The following is a 15001-nucleotide window of genomic DNA, read 5'->3' as shown; positions in this document are numbered from 1 at the left end:
GGTTGGGGAGGTTGTTCCTACACGGTTGGAAAGATATAGTGCTGCTCTTAAATCTTGGGGTGGTAGCTATGCTAAAAAGACTAAAAAACAGATTGCCACTCTCCAAGCCCGTCTAAGCATGTTGAGGGATAGACGAGATGATGACTCTCTATTGGAATTTTGAGAAATCGACTACCGTATTTGTCAACTCCATGACCAGCTGAACATCTTTTGGAAGTAGCGTGCCAATCAATTTTGGTTGGACAAAGGTGATAGAAACACAAAGTTCTATCACCTTTATGCGTCGAATAGAAAGCGGAAGAATGTAATTGTAACAACCCAAATTTTAATTTCATGAATCCAATTTTAAAAAATTTCGAAATAGCCATTTTTCACTCCGTAAAAATTTGTGCGATAAAATCGGTGTTGTATAAATTATTTTGGGCCACATTTAAGTAAATTCAGCATCGGGATTTATTTTAAATCTAAAATCCTAAATTTTCGGGTAATTCTCGTACCAAGTTTTAAACTCAGAAACCAATCTGAGTGAGACCAGGAGAAATCTGAACCAAGCATTTGTTTGGAAATCTTTTTTGGAAAAAAAAAAAATACATTTTGACCCCAAGTTATTCAAAAATCATCTTTCTAGACTATGGTTCATGATGCAAGGTGAACCCTACAATTTTGTTTTACATTCTTACCCCCAAATCCTAAGTATAAGAGATAGCTTTCCTTGTGCACTATTCATTTTCAAGAAAATCTGCAGCTCTCGTGTCTCTCTCTACATCTCCATATCATCTTCAACTTCTTTATTCTTTGGGAGCTTCTTCTTCTTCCCAAGCTTAGGTTTCAAGACTAGGTAAGATATCTTCTCCCATTTCCTTTGGTTAGCTTATTTCTAAGATGAGATTATCTAAGCTAGATGTGTTTGTTTGTGTTGGTTGTTGCTTGAGAAATGGAGATGGTAAAGAAGAAGACCTAGCTTGAGGTTGGAGATGGAAGAATTCTTGAGGTTGAAGCTTGAGGTAGAACCTATGTTTTAGTTGTTCAAATGTGTGTGTGTGTGTGTGTGTGTATATATATATATATGTGTGTGTGTGTGTGTGTGTGTGTGTGTGTGTGTGTGTGTGTGCGTGTGTGTGTTTTGGGTGCTTAGAATGATGAAATGTAAGTTGTTTGTTGTTGAAATGATCTACTGTTGTTTGGAGAAGGGAAACAGAGAGCACATACATCACTTAGCTGCCGCAACGGACCCTTGTAATGAATCTATACATAATCTGTTACCAAGGCCTATTATAACTCACTGGTTTTCTAACCATGTGGAGTTGGGATCGAATCCTTCGAATCCTAGTGTCGAGTTTTCTGAATTAGAACCCCTAACCTCTTGTTTATAAATTAGAATCCCTTCCACTTGAGCTACTTCAACCTTTGAGTAATTATCTTGGAGTATTTATTATATTATTTGGACTTGAAGGACTATTTTTATACAAAAGAATTTTCCTAAGAAAATCATAAATATGTTGAGAAGGATTTTGAACTACCAAAAGCTATGATATGCCAAAAAACCTCTATTTCAAGAATTATATATATGAGTATATATGTTTTTGGGGAATTTTATACTTGATTTTGAGAATATATGCACATACAACTATGTATGAGATATATATTTGATCACAAAGATATTTGGAACTTATTCTATTATTTTCCTAAAAATACTTAGTAACATCGTGTATTTTGGGAAATACCATGTATCCCTATAAAGATTTTACCAAGAACTTTTGATCTATAAAGTGTATAACCCCATGGTTTTCCTTCTTAAACTTTTGGCTCTATGAAGCATTGTTGTTGAGTAGAAATGAGTAGAAATTATGAGATTGTGGTTTGTTTAAGCTTAGAAGTGATCTAGTATTTGCCTTTGAGTTGTTGAGAATGTTTTGGACTTGTTTGGTTTGAGTTTGCAGATGAAAATGTCATCTGGTGCACACACAATGTCAGATCAGACTAACGGCCCTAGCCGCGGCCCATCAGGAGGGCCGCCGGCTAGAGCCGTGGTTACACGGGTCTAAGGCATGGCCCTAGAGGAGGGCCGTCACCTAGACCCGATGGTGTAACGGGTCTCATGGGGCGGCTCTTGAGGAGTCCCGCCCCAGGTACCTGAGTTTGATTCTGAGGAGATTTTGTGTAGTGGCCGGGCCCTTGTGGCTCAGCTACGTGTCGTTTCGGGCCAAGTGTTACGGGCCCTTGTGGCTCGGCTCTTCGAGATCGTCTCGACGCACGTTTTGCCATTGATTTCGTGGAATTTGGATAAAAAATGAGTAAGTTATGAAGGAATTGTGAAGAATTTGGTACACAGTATAATTTTGGCTAAGTTCACTGTGAACAAGAAATACTTGATAATGTGATCTGTTGATATTTTTGTGTTGAGTAGAGAAGCAAGATCCTATGAGAATATGATTTATTATGGAAGCATGACTAGATTATGACATTTGATCAATGAGATTCGAAGCATATTTTGTTGTTAGAAATGTATAGAATTTGCTACATTGCAAACCGATCATGATGTTATATTCTTGAGTATTTCATGTTATTTTATACATGGGTTAGAAGCATGTTATAGAGTATTTGGCATCTCACATATGTCATATTTCAAAAAATGCATAAGGGGCCAACATGAGCCCAAGAAATATTTTCAAAAACCATAAGCATGTGGTATATCATTCTTTGATGCATTGGGAAGTAGTAGAGTTATTGCATGCATGAAATTGATGCATGAGAGATATATCTATGTATTATCTATATCGGTGAGGTTTTGGAGGATCCCGTTTGGACTATGTCCTCTCGGATGATTTTACGGACATTGCGGTCCCAGTATTTGTAACGTGGCGTATTCCCACATTACGAGGTTGGAAACTGCCCGCCAGGCTTGGAATCCTAGTTAGGGGGTGTGTACACTTAAATTTCGATACCTGATTCCACAGCGCGAGAACCACGAGATTGGTTTCGTAGACAGTAGGAGATATTGGGTCGGACTTACGCCGTTCCCGATGGGGCAATTCACGCTTTGGTGAAACCCTGAGCCGTCTACGAGCGAAAAGAAAAGAAAGCGAGTCAATAGAGACTCAAAAGAAAAGAAAGCGAGTCAATAGAGACTCAAAAGAAAAGAAAGCGAGTCAATAGAGACTCAAAAGAAGAAAGTGAGTCAAGAGAGACTCAAGAGAAAGAAAGTGAGTCAAGAGAGACTCAAGAGAAAGAAAGCGAGTCAAGAGAGACTCAAAAGTAAGAAAGAAAGAAAGAAAGAGACATCCACAGAAAGTACTCTATTTTTATAAAGAGTGTATGAGTATGTATGTATATATATATATATATATATATATATATATATATATATATATATATATATATATATATATATATATATATATATATATATATATATAGTATTGCACGAGATTGCATATGAATATAGAACTGCACATGATTGCATATGATTATAGTATTGCACGAGATTGCATATGAGTATGAGTATAGTATTGCACAAGATTGCATATGAGAATGATGTATAGTATTGTACGAGATTGCATTTGAGTATAGTAACACATGAGATTACATAATGAGAATGTTGATTTAAATATACACTTGATGGTTATAGTCCGACTTTCTTCCAACACTTTTGGCCGGAAATTGGTGTAGATGTGGCACGTTTTATCATTGACTGTGTTCAAGGCCGGGAATTTCCCGAGGGGATGAACGATGTGATTATCACTCTAATACCTAAAAAATCAGCACCGGTTTCAATGGGTAATCTACGCCCGTAGCGTTATGCAATGTCATATATAATATACTCTCGAAGATGCTAGCCAATAGATTGAAGGAGGTCCTTGACAAAGTAATTTCCCATTCGTAGAGTGCATTTCTATCCGGGTGTCTTATCACAGATAATGTACTCATTGCGTTGGAGATCATTCATTACCTGAACCGGAAGCGAGAAGGGAAGGATGGATGGTGCACACTCAAGTTAGATATTGCGAAAGCATATGACAAGATGGAGTGGCCGTTCTTAAAAGAAATAATGTTACGTATGGGCTTTGGGGTTCAATGGATTGAACTTCTGTTAAGATGTGTTACAAAGGTCAGGTATAAAGTTGTTGTAAATGGGGAGTTGTCTGATTCCATCATCCCCTCTTGCGGACTAAGACAAGGAGATCCATTGTCTCCGTACTTATTCATTTTGTGCGCAAAAGGATTGTCCTACTTGTTAGCGGACTCGATGAGGCAAAGGCTGATAACCCCTTGTGTGGTGGCTAGAGGAGCGCCTGGCGTCTCGCATTTGTTTTTTGCGGATGACAGCTTGCTTTTCTTTAAAGCCACAATTAGTGAAGCAAATGCAGTAAAGGCTTGTTTAAGTACTTATGAGGAGATTTCTGGACAAAGAGTAAATTATAATAAATCATGTGCTATTTTTAGTAGAAATACCACTGCAGCAGTGAAAAGTGGAGTTGCAACCATATTTCAAGTCTAGCAAACTGATAACATTGGAAGATATCTTGGTCTTCCTATGGGGATTGGTCGAAACAAAAAAAGAAGTTTTTTCTTTTATTCAGGCTAAGATGGCAACCCGTTTAGGTGGATGGAACAAGAAGATTATTTCCCGGGCAGGGAAGGAGATTCTCTTAAAGAGTGTGGTTCTAGCTCTCCCTATATATACTATGAGCATCTATCATCTACCCGTCTCTTTTTGTGATATGCTGGAGCGCTCTATGAACAAATTTTGGTGGGAAACCGGAGGAAGAAGGGGTGGTGGCATAAGGTGGATTTCTTTGGGTCGCATGTGTGATCTTAAAATAAATGGAGGAATGGGATTCAAGAAGCTTCATAAATTTAATATAGTCTTATTGGCTAAACAAGGATGGCGCCTCCTAACAAATATCCAGTTCTTGGTTTCACGAATATATAAAGCTAGATACTACCCACATTCTGATTTTATGGAGGCTAGCATTGGAGCCAATCCTAGCTATTGTTGACGTTCTATTTTAGCAGGCCAAGAGGTATTGAAGAATTGGTAATGGGGCATCAACCACTGTCTGGAATCAACCTTGGCTGCCTTGCACTACTGATCCATTTATACACACACCTACTACTATTGACCATCCAGCTATGAAGGTGAGTGATCTGATTGATCCAAACTTAAATGACTGGAATTCTGACCTACTATCTACAATATTGGAGCCTAAGGGATGTTGATCTTATCATGAAAATACCAGTTGCAATTACCTTTGAATATCGGTGGTGTTGGCATGGTGACATACGAGGTATGTACTCAATGAAACAAGGCTATCGTTTACTGACGGAGGAGAACACTATGGGGACAACGTTGACAGCAGGAAGGCAATATGGGAACTGAAAATTCCGCCTAATGTGAAAATTTTTTTATGGAGATGTTTGCATGGAATTTTACCCACTTTGACTGTGTTGGCGACCTGTCACGTTGAGGTGGACACTATTTGCCCCCTCTATCGCCTTCATGATGAATCTTTGAGGCATCTAATGTGTGATTGTACCCAGGTTGCTGCTCTTTGGCAATCTCTTCCAAATTGTTTGATGCCTATAGGTGATGAGGGTTTTGGAGATTGGCTAGCAGGAAGATTAATGGGAGACGAAACTGTTATGATCCAATGTGCTGCTAGGCTTTGGTGTATTTGGTGTGAACGAAACTGTATGGTTTGGTCTCAAAAGAATTGGAATGCAGCAGCAGCTAGTATGGAATCTCTTAGAATACTGGAAAGTTGGCAACCCCTTGCTGGGAACCGCCTATCTGCTTCAGCTCTGAATTCGGCCGCACGATCTCATGCAGTAGTCCCAAATGATGCTTTTACTTTGTTAGTTGACGCGGCTGTATTCCCGAACGACGGCCTAGCAAGCTATGGAGTTGTCCTAAAGGACAGTGATGGCAATTATGTTGCGGCGAAGAATGGTCCAATACGGTGTGTACAGGATGCCCACCTGGTAGAGGCTATCGCGATTAAGGAGGCTCTTTCGTGGGCTTATGAATGACGGCTTTTGAATGTGGTGGTTCTATCTGATTGCCGAACCGTCTGCACTCTGCAGGCTCTTTAATGGTTCTCTTTTGGATTTTTCCCGTGCAGGTTGCGTTATCCAGCAATGCCGCGACCTTAAACGACACTTTGCGTTTGTGTCTATTCAGTTTGTTCATAGATCAGAGAATCAGTTAGCTCATGCTATGGCTAGAGCTGCTCGTTCTGCTACTGGTCCTTCTATATGGTCTCATTATGTTCCTACTTGTATTGAACCTTTGCTTTAATTGAAATTTTACTTATTCCTTTCAAATAACTAATACAATAAATCATTTTACCAAACATTTAAAGTTTATTGACTAATCAAACCAGTCAAACTTAGTTAAACTAGTCAAAATTGGCTTATCAGCTATGTTACCAAACATGACCTTTATAATTCGAAATTATGTTACATGTTTATATATATATTTTTTGAATGGTTGATTGTCTTGAATTTATGAATATATATTCTTTACCCGTATGATCTCTTGATATATACTTAGCCTATCAATCAATTTTGACTTGTTTGACCATTATTAACTGTCTGACGTAGTTAAACAACCAATACAAGTATTTAATTATTTAGTTTTTTTTTTTAATAGTTTATTGTTTCAAAACACTAAAATTCAAAAAACTGCTTTGATAAACTTTTTGAGAAGTCATTTTCTATGTAATCAACTACTCTCTCCATCCCATTTTAACTGTTTTACTTTCCTCTTTGGTTTGTCCCAAATTAGTGTCATATTTTTAAAATTGAACATGACTATCACTCTATATTTCCCAATTTACCCTTTTGACTTTTAAAAATTCTAGAGGTAAGTACAATTGTACTTTGTACAAACAACACCTACTTTTGAGGGACTAAATTGAAAAGTAAGTAACATTTGTCATGTTGTATTAAAAATCGTGCAAAAAGAAAGTAAGACGATCAATTAAGGATGGAGGAAATATTATCTAACAACTAGTTTACAAAATATTTTTTCTACAATCAACTAATCAAACACACTAACTCAATCAGCTAACAGCTATTTATCAAACACCCATAGTGATTATAAATATTTGATCCTAACCATCAATCAATATTTTTTAATATATTGATATACACTTAACCAACCTTTTTAGTAAGCATTTATTAACCACCTCATCATGAAAGTGGCACTAGTCCTACTCATTGGATTTAGAAGATTTATTTCATTCTTTCCATTTTGTTTTACAAGTCAAGAAAATATTTATTAACAAAATTGAACTTTAATTTGGGTCAAATACTTCTTTATAAGTCAAACATGTAAAACCTTCACTTTCACCTTGTTCCATAGTGCGGTGCTAACTCATCACCACCCGATGGCATTCGCCTATATTGACAACTGATTGTATATATATTAGAATGACTCAACCATGCTTTTTATAATGTATTTGATTCCTTTCAATCTTTATTCTTTAAATGATATTTATTTAATTACTAACGAGGATGACTTTTATTTTTTTTTTTATTTTTTTTACAAATTATTGATATTGTATTAATTACATATGGAAAGTCGATTTATAGTGTTAATTGACCTGGTTGTTGATACAGTATCATCACTACAATCATGTATTCTATTTTTTTTTTTTTTATTGTACTGATATTATCATTTTTAGTACCAATAGTGATTGGTACAATTAAATATATATATGACAGATAATTAAAAATCCTTGGGTTATATCATACATGCATTTATCAACATCTATGCCTAACATATATATCATCTCATTGAAAAGAATAGTTGAAATTAGGATGCCCTAGTTTTAATTTGGTTAAAACGATCCAATCAATAGGAGATATAGATATGGGTTTTCATTAGGGTTATATTATATAGTGATGAAAGTCTTCATGTCGTACCATCAAATATTCATTCTTACATCATTCTATTTTTGTGTACCCTTTGGAGGACTCTTTACATTGTGCCATGCCCATGTGGGAATAAAGAATAAAATAACTATGTGTAAGAAAAGATTAAGGTGTGAATAAAGTAGGAATTTAAATAACGTTGTTTGGTAAGGAGAAATAGAATTATTGCAATTGAGAAGGAAAGAAGTGGTATAAAGACTAAACTACCCATATGTAATAATAATAATAATAATAATAATAATAATATTATTATTATTATTATTATTATTATTATTATTATTATTATAACTAGTAATTAACCCGCGCGATGCACGGGAAAAAAATTATGCTATTATAAATATAAATTATAAAAAATTAAAAATTAAAAATATTTTAAATTGTTTAATGTAATAATATTTTTGAGCTTCCATTGGTCAAGTATTTATTATTTTTATAGAATACAAAATTATAATTAAAATTTTGTATGGTTAATATAATCTCTAATTATGTATATATTCAAATAAACTTATAGAGAGAATTTACATAATTACATTGATTTATTCTTAATTGTATTTCATCTATATTATAATTTTCACAATACGAATAATAACTAAGATAATTACATTTAGAAAGCAAATTTCAAATTTTGTATGAGTAAATTTAAACTCTAATTGAACACATTTTTTTATATGATTATATAATATATTCTTTATGCACATGGAAAACTCAAATATCATTTTATAAGCCCAAGACCACTTTTTGTGGAGATAATTCAAATGTATTTTTTTCTTTTAAAAGTCCTAAGTTTAGACATCCAGAAAAACATTAAAGACACATACGATATATACATTTATATATATTTAAATTTTTATTTATGGCTTAAATGATTTTTATTTTATTCTAAAGTCCAATAATTGACCCACGGCCCGCAACATTTACTTTCTTCATCCCTTCTCGCTTCTGCCATTTCTTTGAAGCATTTGAGAGAGAGAAAAATTATATGTAGAGGCTTGCATTAATTGCATTGTTTCAGATATCAAATAGGCTTTCATCAAAAATTTAATTAATATTGTAATCCCAAGAACCATCATGAATAGCAAAAGCATATCAAATAGACTTTCATGATAAAGCCAAAGATTTAATTAATATTGCATCGTTTCATATTTTCTATTAATCGGGAATCGAAATCCTTAATCCTAATATCATAACATTTAATAACTCCATTAATTCAATAAATGTAATCCTTTGTTATGGGCGAGAAAAAAATAGCTATTTTATTTTTCAAATGTTGTGCTTTTTTTTTTTTTTTTTTTTTTTTTTAGTAAAAGATGTTGTGGCTATTTTATATTTATAGCTAGTAATAATAATAATGTTGGTAATTAATTATAACATTAATTACTTCCCAACCATATAGCTTTATTATATGTAAGATTATAATTATAGTAATAATAACCAAAGGTAGTACTGTCATTTTATATTTGTTTCCTTTCTCACATCCATTGAATTGCAATTCATGGGAAGTACCCCATGAATTCAATTCAACAAATGGAGGGAATTGCAATTCGGCAGAAGTGTAATTCCATCCAACCAAACACTATAATTCACCATGTTCATTGATCCTTTACAACCAAATTACAGGGTATCAAACGGGCCAACATGTAGATTTAATTATACTAAGTATTTTAAGTTGAATTTATGATATTTTATAAAGATATGTTACGTTTAATAATTTATTTGAATAGTATTAGTTTTTTTTTTTTAAAACCAATTTGAATAGTATTAGTGTGTGTATATATATACACACACACACACTAATACTATTCAAATGAGCTGTTTATTATATATACTCACAATTTCAAAGAATTGTTGGCAAAAAAAATTCTTGTGAACCAAACAAGCTGTTTATTATATATAATGTTTTGACTCCTCATGAGAATCTTGAAGTTAACTAGATAAAGCTTTAAAACATGGAAAATTCTACAGTATCATATTATACCTTCCTCCATAACTTTCACAGTACGTACGTACTCCTAACAACGTTTGTTGTTAATGGTTTGGTTGGTGTTACGTGATCATGTCTCATGTGATTTTTTTTCCTTTACTTTTATTCTCATTTATCGAAAAAAAAAAAACATTAAAAGATTCTACAATACCATATTTTACCATTTTGTATTATTAAACATGTATGGAAATAAAGAGTGATACTATATTCTCAGCTCTCTTGATTTCACCTCTTTATGTGGCGTATTGAGGTATTAGTTTTACACGCGCATTGTGCGAATTAGTTAATACACAATATTTATAATTAAATAAATATTTAAAAGTATATAAATTAATGCAAGATTATATATGGAAAGTTCATACATATAAGTAATTTAATGTCGAATTTGATTAAATAGTAACCAAGTATTTTTATTGCAAAGGGTTCTAATATATTTAATATTTAACCAAGTATTTTGTTGCAAAGGGTTCTAATATATTTAATGAATGCACATATATACAAGATCAATGAATGAATCAACGGTACCAGTCCTTTAGGTGCTTTGCTCGGTGTTCATTTAGTTCAACAATTATTGTTAAATAAATTATTATGGATAAAGAAATTTCTAATTTAAGGAATTTAGATATAGTAAAAATCATGGTTGCAGTAGGCGCTAGGCGCTAGTCGGGCGACTAGGCGGTATAGGCGGTGCCTAGGCGGAATCTAGGCGGCGCTAGGCGGGCACCAAAAAAATTAAAAAAAAATAGTGACAGACTTGTAGTTTGACAATTTTAATGAGGTTGTTTTCAACATTCACTCAAATAACACATCTAAATAAATGAAATAATGATAATTTATAAGTCATAACGTCATAATAATATTAAAAATCAATAATTAATGAAAGACGACATCGGTCAAAATTGAACAAAATCAGTCAAAATCAGTCAAAATCGGTCGAGTTGGCCGAGTATGGCCGCCCAGGCCGAGTTTTGGCCAAAACTCTAAGGCTCGGTGCCGCCTAGCGCCTAGGCGGCCGAGTTTTACAACCTTGGTAAAAATTTAAAAAGTTTAATTATAATGTAATCCAAAGATATTGGGCAATTAGTAAATATGATGTAACCCAAAGTTCAAAATGCTAAAGAAAGTGTTTGGTTATTCAACAGATAGAAACAACAATTTGTTCCAAACCACTGAAAATACAAACATTGTAATTTACAATATTTTCACTTAAACATATATATATATATATATATATATATATATATATATATATATATATATATATATATATATATATATATATATATATATATATATATATATATTTTTTTTTAAAGTTTACTACACTACTGGAAATTATGAAATTTCCGACCACCTGAAAGTAATCTTAAATCAAGTCGAAAGCCTTGTTCCGACCACTTTTGATATCCGGAAAAACCTTTGTTGCTATTTCCGACCACTTTTTAGTATCAACTTGATTTAAGATCACTTTCAGGTGGTCGGAAATTCTATAATTTCCAGTAGTGCTATAGAGTCATTTCAACTCCTTAAAAAGCAAGAGCCAGTTTCGCTGGCTCACTGCTTGCCCATCAACGGATGGGCAAGCTTAATTTTTAAATTGGAGCCTTAAGGCTCCTTTTATAGGAGCCTCAAGGTTTCCATGCCACTTTTCCCACCCATGTGGAAAAAGTGACAAAACTAAGGGGAGCCGAACGTTCGGCTCCCCACATGTTTTATTTATTTTATTTTTTAAAATTTTATTTCTTTTATTAAATTATTATTATTACTATTATTATTATTATTATTAATTTTTTAAAAATTATTATTATTATTATTATTATTATTATTATTATTATTATTATTATTATTATTATTATTATTATTATTATACTCTTAAGTCATTTTACATGTCAATCTAAATAACTAATTTTTTCAAATATCTTTTTACCCACTGTTGAAATAATTCGCTGGTCAAATCTGCTAACGTTAATCGCTAACTGCTGATTGTCAGACAAGGACATTGCGAGGTAGTTTCCCACTTCAATTTGTTGTGTGATTTGAATACTCTCTTTGTCAATAAATCCTCAAGTATTTTTTTTTCAATAATCAGTGGTATACTCATTCGAAATAAGCTGCAATAGAGTCAGGTGGGAGCAGATCCCAGTACATAGCAATAGAATGCTGGAAAGCGGTAGATGCTAAAGTATGTGCTAAATAATGATCCAATCTAGAAATAAAATTGACTTAATAGTAATAAAAAAAAAAGGATGATGATGCTCTGCAACTATTAATAGTGTAGTCGATGTACGAGCGAACTGTAGATGGTGGTGATGTAAGATATCGCTGAAGTGTCTGGCAATATGTGTATAACTCTATGGACCGCTCTCCCCGATCTTTTAACCACGATAGAACCTCCTTGCATGCAAAAGCTTCAGCCATAAGCGGTGAAGAACAATCTACTAGTGGAGCACTGAAGGCGGAGACATATCCTCCATTCATGTCGAGAAGGATGGCTCCTGTCGTAGCCTTGCCAGTCGCGTGGTGATACCCAGCATCGATACGGCAAAACCTTGGTTGCAACACACTATTCGGGGTGCAGGCTTGGTGGCTGTGCAGTGGGATGTGCATGAGGTGGCGGCAAGTGAAGAGTCCCAGGGTGCACGACTGGTTGTTGTGTGGCAGTGGCCGAATTCGTGTGGTTCCAAGCCTGCATGGTTGCGCTGGCTGCCGCAAGCAGACTCTTCGGCCGCGGGAGGCATGCATCCCAAACCACTCCATTCCGTGGTCTCCAAATATGATATAGTATGGCAACTACATAGACAATCCCATTAGGGTCTAGAACATTTAATAGTTCACTAAACCATATATGAAAAATATTTGTGATAATATTTGGGATTGGAAGGTTGGATTGTTCCCATATGGCCTTTGCATAATCACATAACACCAAGACATGCATAGTGTCTTCATGCATTAAACCACACATGGTACACATTTGATCTACCTCTACTCTCTTTATAAATAAATTTTTAGTAGTGGGAAGGATACCACTAATAGCTCTCCATAGGAAGGTCTTCCATTTTGGGGGATTTTCAGCTTCCATAGGGCAAGCCATTTATTAAAAGTCCCATTATTTTCCTCATAATTTCCAATAATGAGCCTATAGCCACTTTTAACTGAATAAATTCCTTTAAGATCTCCATATCAGTACCAAGTGTCCTCATAATCTGGGGATATAGGTATTTTCATAATGCGAGCCACATCAGTTGGTTGGAATAAATCAGTTAAAATAGAATAGTCCCACGAACGTGTATCCTTGTTAATCAAACCCACAACTCTGGCCCCGGTCAGTTGTGGAGGCATCTCAGTATGTATCATATGCTCGTGATCATCTCGCATCCACGGATGAGTCCATATTAGTGTAGTTTCCCCATCCCCAATTCTGCGTCCCAGTCCACTACAAATTAAGCTTTTAGCTGCCACAATACTCCACCAACAAAAACTGGGGTTATTCCCTAAATTTTCTTAAAAAAAGGATCCCTTAGGATAGTATCTTGCCTTATAGACACGGGCCACCAAAGATTCAGGTTTGGTAAGCATCCGCCATGCCTGTTTACCTAACAGAGCTAGGTTAAATGCACGAAGATCCTTGAAACCTAAACCCCCATACTTTCTCGGGATACATAACTTATCACATGCTTTCCAGTGTATTCCACCATCCATTCCCAAAACCCACCAATAGCGATTCATGGTCTGTGCAATTGCTGTGCAAACAGATAGGGGTAGCAAAAAAAAAACACTCATTGAGAAGGTAGGCATGGATTGTGCCACACTTTTCAAGAGAATTTCCTTACCAGCCTGCGAAAGTAGCTTCTTGTTCCAGGAACCAATTCTTTGCCTAATTTTATCTTCAATATATGAGAAGACTGCTTTCTTATTCCTTCCTATGAAAGATGGGAGACCCAAATATTTTCCCAAGTTAGGAGCCTGGACAACCCCTAGAATCTGTGCCACTTCATCCCTGTCCTGGTGTCTCGTGTTTTTACTGTAGCAAATATTAGACTTGTGATAATTCACCACCTAGCCAGATAAATTCTCATACACAGTCAAGCAGTTTTTAATCTCAGTAGCCTCTTGCGTGTTGGCCTTAAAGAATAAAAGGCTATCATCTGCAAAAAATAAATGGGAGACTGGGGGAGCACCCCTGGCCACTCTACAACCATGGACGACACCATTAGTTTGTGCTTGCTGCAACAATAATTAAAGCCCTTCTGCACAAATATTAAAAAGGTATGGGGACAAAGGATCACCCTGGCGCAGACCACGGGTTAGCGCCACTGAGCTACTGCGGGAGCCATTTATCAAGAAGCTGTAAGATACAGTTATCACACATAGCATAACAAGTTCTACCCATCTGCCATCAAAACCAAGTGCCAGCAACTATTACGTAGAAACGACCATTCCAAACGGTCATAGGCTTTAGCCATATCCAGTTTGAGAGCACCCCAACCAACAGCCCCACACTGTTTTCTATTCAAAAAATGGCCAACATCTACCGCTTACAGGATATTATCTGCAATTAATCTATCAGGTATAAAGGCACTCTATGAGTCAAATATGATTTCCTCCATGAGTGGCTTCATCCTATTAGACATCATCTTTGACATAATCCTGTAAACCACATTACTCAAGGCAATAAGCCTAAGATCAAATACTAACTCAGGGGCATTTTTCTTAGGGATCAAAATAACATCTGTATCATTTAAACCAGGAGGGAAAGAACGAGAATTCAGCAAATCCACTATAAACTTTGAAACATCCACACCCACCACATCCCAAAAATGTTTATAGAACCCCGGGTTCATCCCATCAGACCCAGGTGCTTTATCAGGAAACATTGAAAAAAGTGCTGCCTTAACCTCCTCTACCTCAAAAGGACGTAGCAGGATCTCATTATGTGCCTGTGTTACCCGTGGGGTGACTCCTTCAAAGAAAGTAGTCCCATTTTCCGGGTTGGCTATGCAAAAAATATTCTCAAAGTATCCCAGAATAACATTTGTCATAGCATCCCCTTCCACCCAATCCCCATGATCATTCATAAGTTTA

General features: G+C 35.2%; 1 long non-coding RNA gene across 1 annotated transcript; it reads left to right on the top strand.

The window, feature by feature from the left end:
- The first annotated feature begins 798 nt into the window (after positions 1–798).
- On the top strand, positions 799–2202 carry LOC109188216. Its single transcript, XR_002055371.1, has 3 exons — positions 799–838; positions 941–1004; positions 2165–2202. It is a non-coding gene; the product is annotated as an uncharacterized LOC109188216 (long non-coding RNA).
- Positions 2203–15001: the final 12799 nt, after the last annotated feature.

This window comes from Ipomoea nil, unplaced genomic scaffold, assembly GCF_001879475.1.
Source record: "Ipomoea nil cultivar Tokyo-kokei standard unplaced genomic scaffold, Asagao_1.1 scaffold0191, whole genome shotgun sequence".
Taxonomy (NCBI): Eukaryota; Viridiplantae; Streptophyta; class Magnoliopsida; order Solanales; family Convolvulaceae; genus Ipomoea; species Ipomoea nil.
The sequence above is the reverse complement of the archived record's forward strand: the minus strand, read 5'-3'. Positions and strand labels throughout refer to the sequence as shown.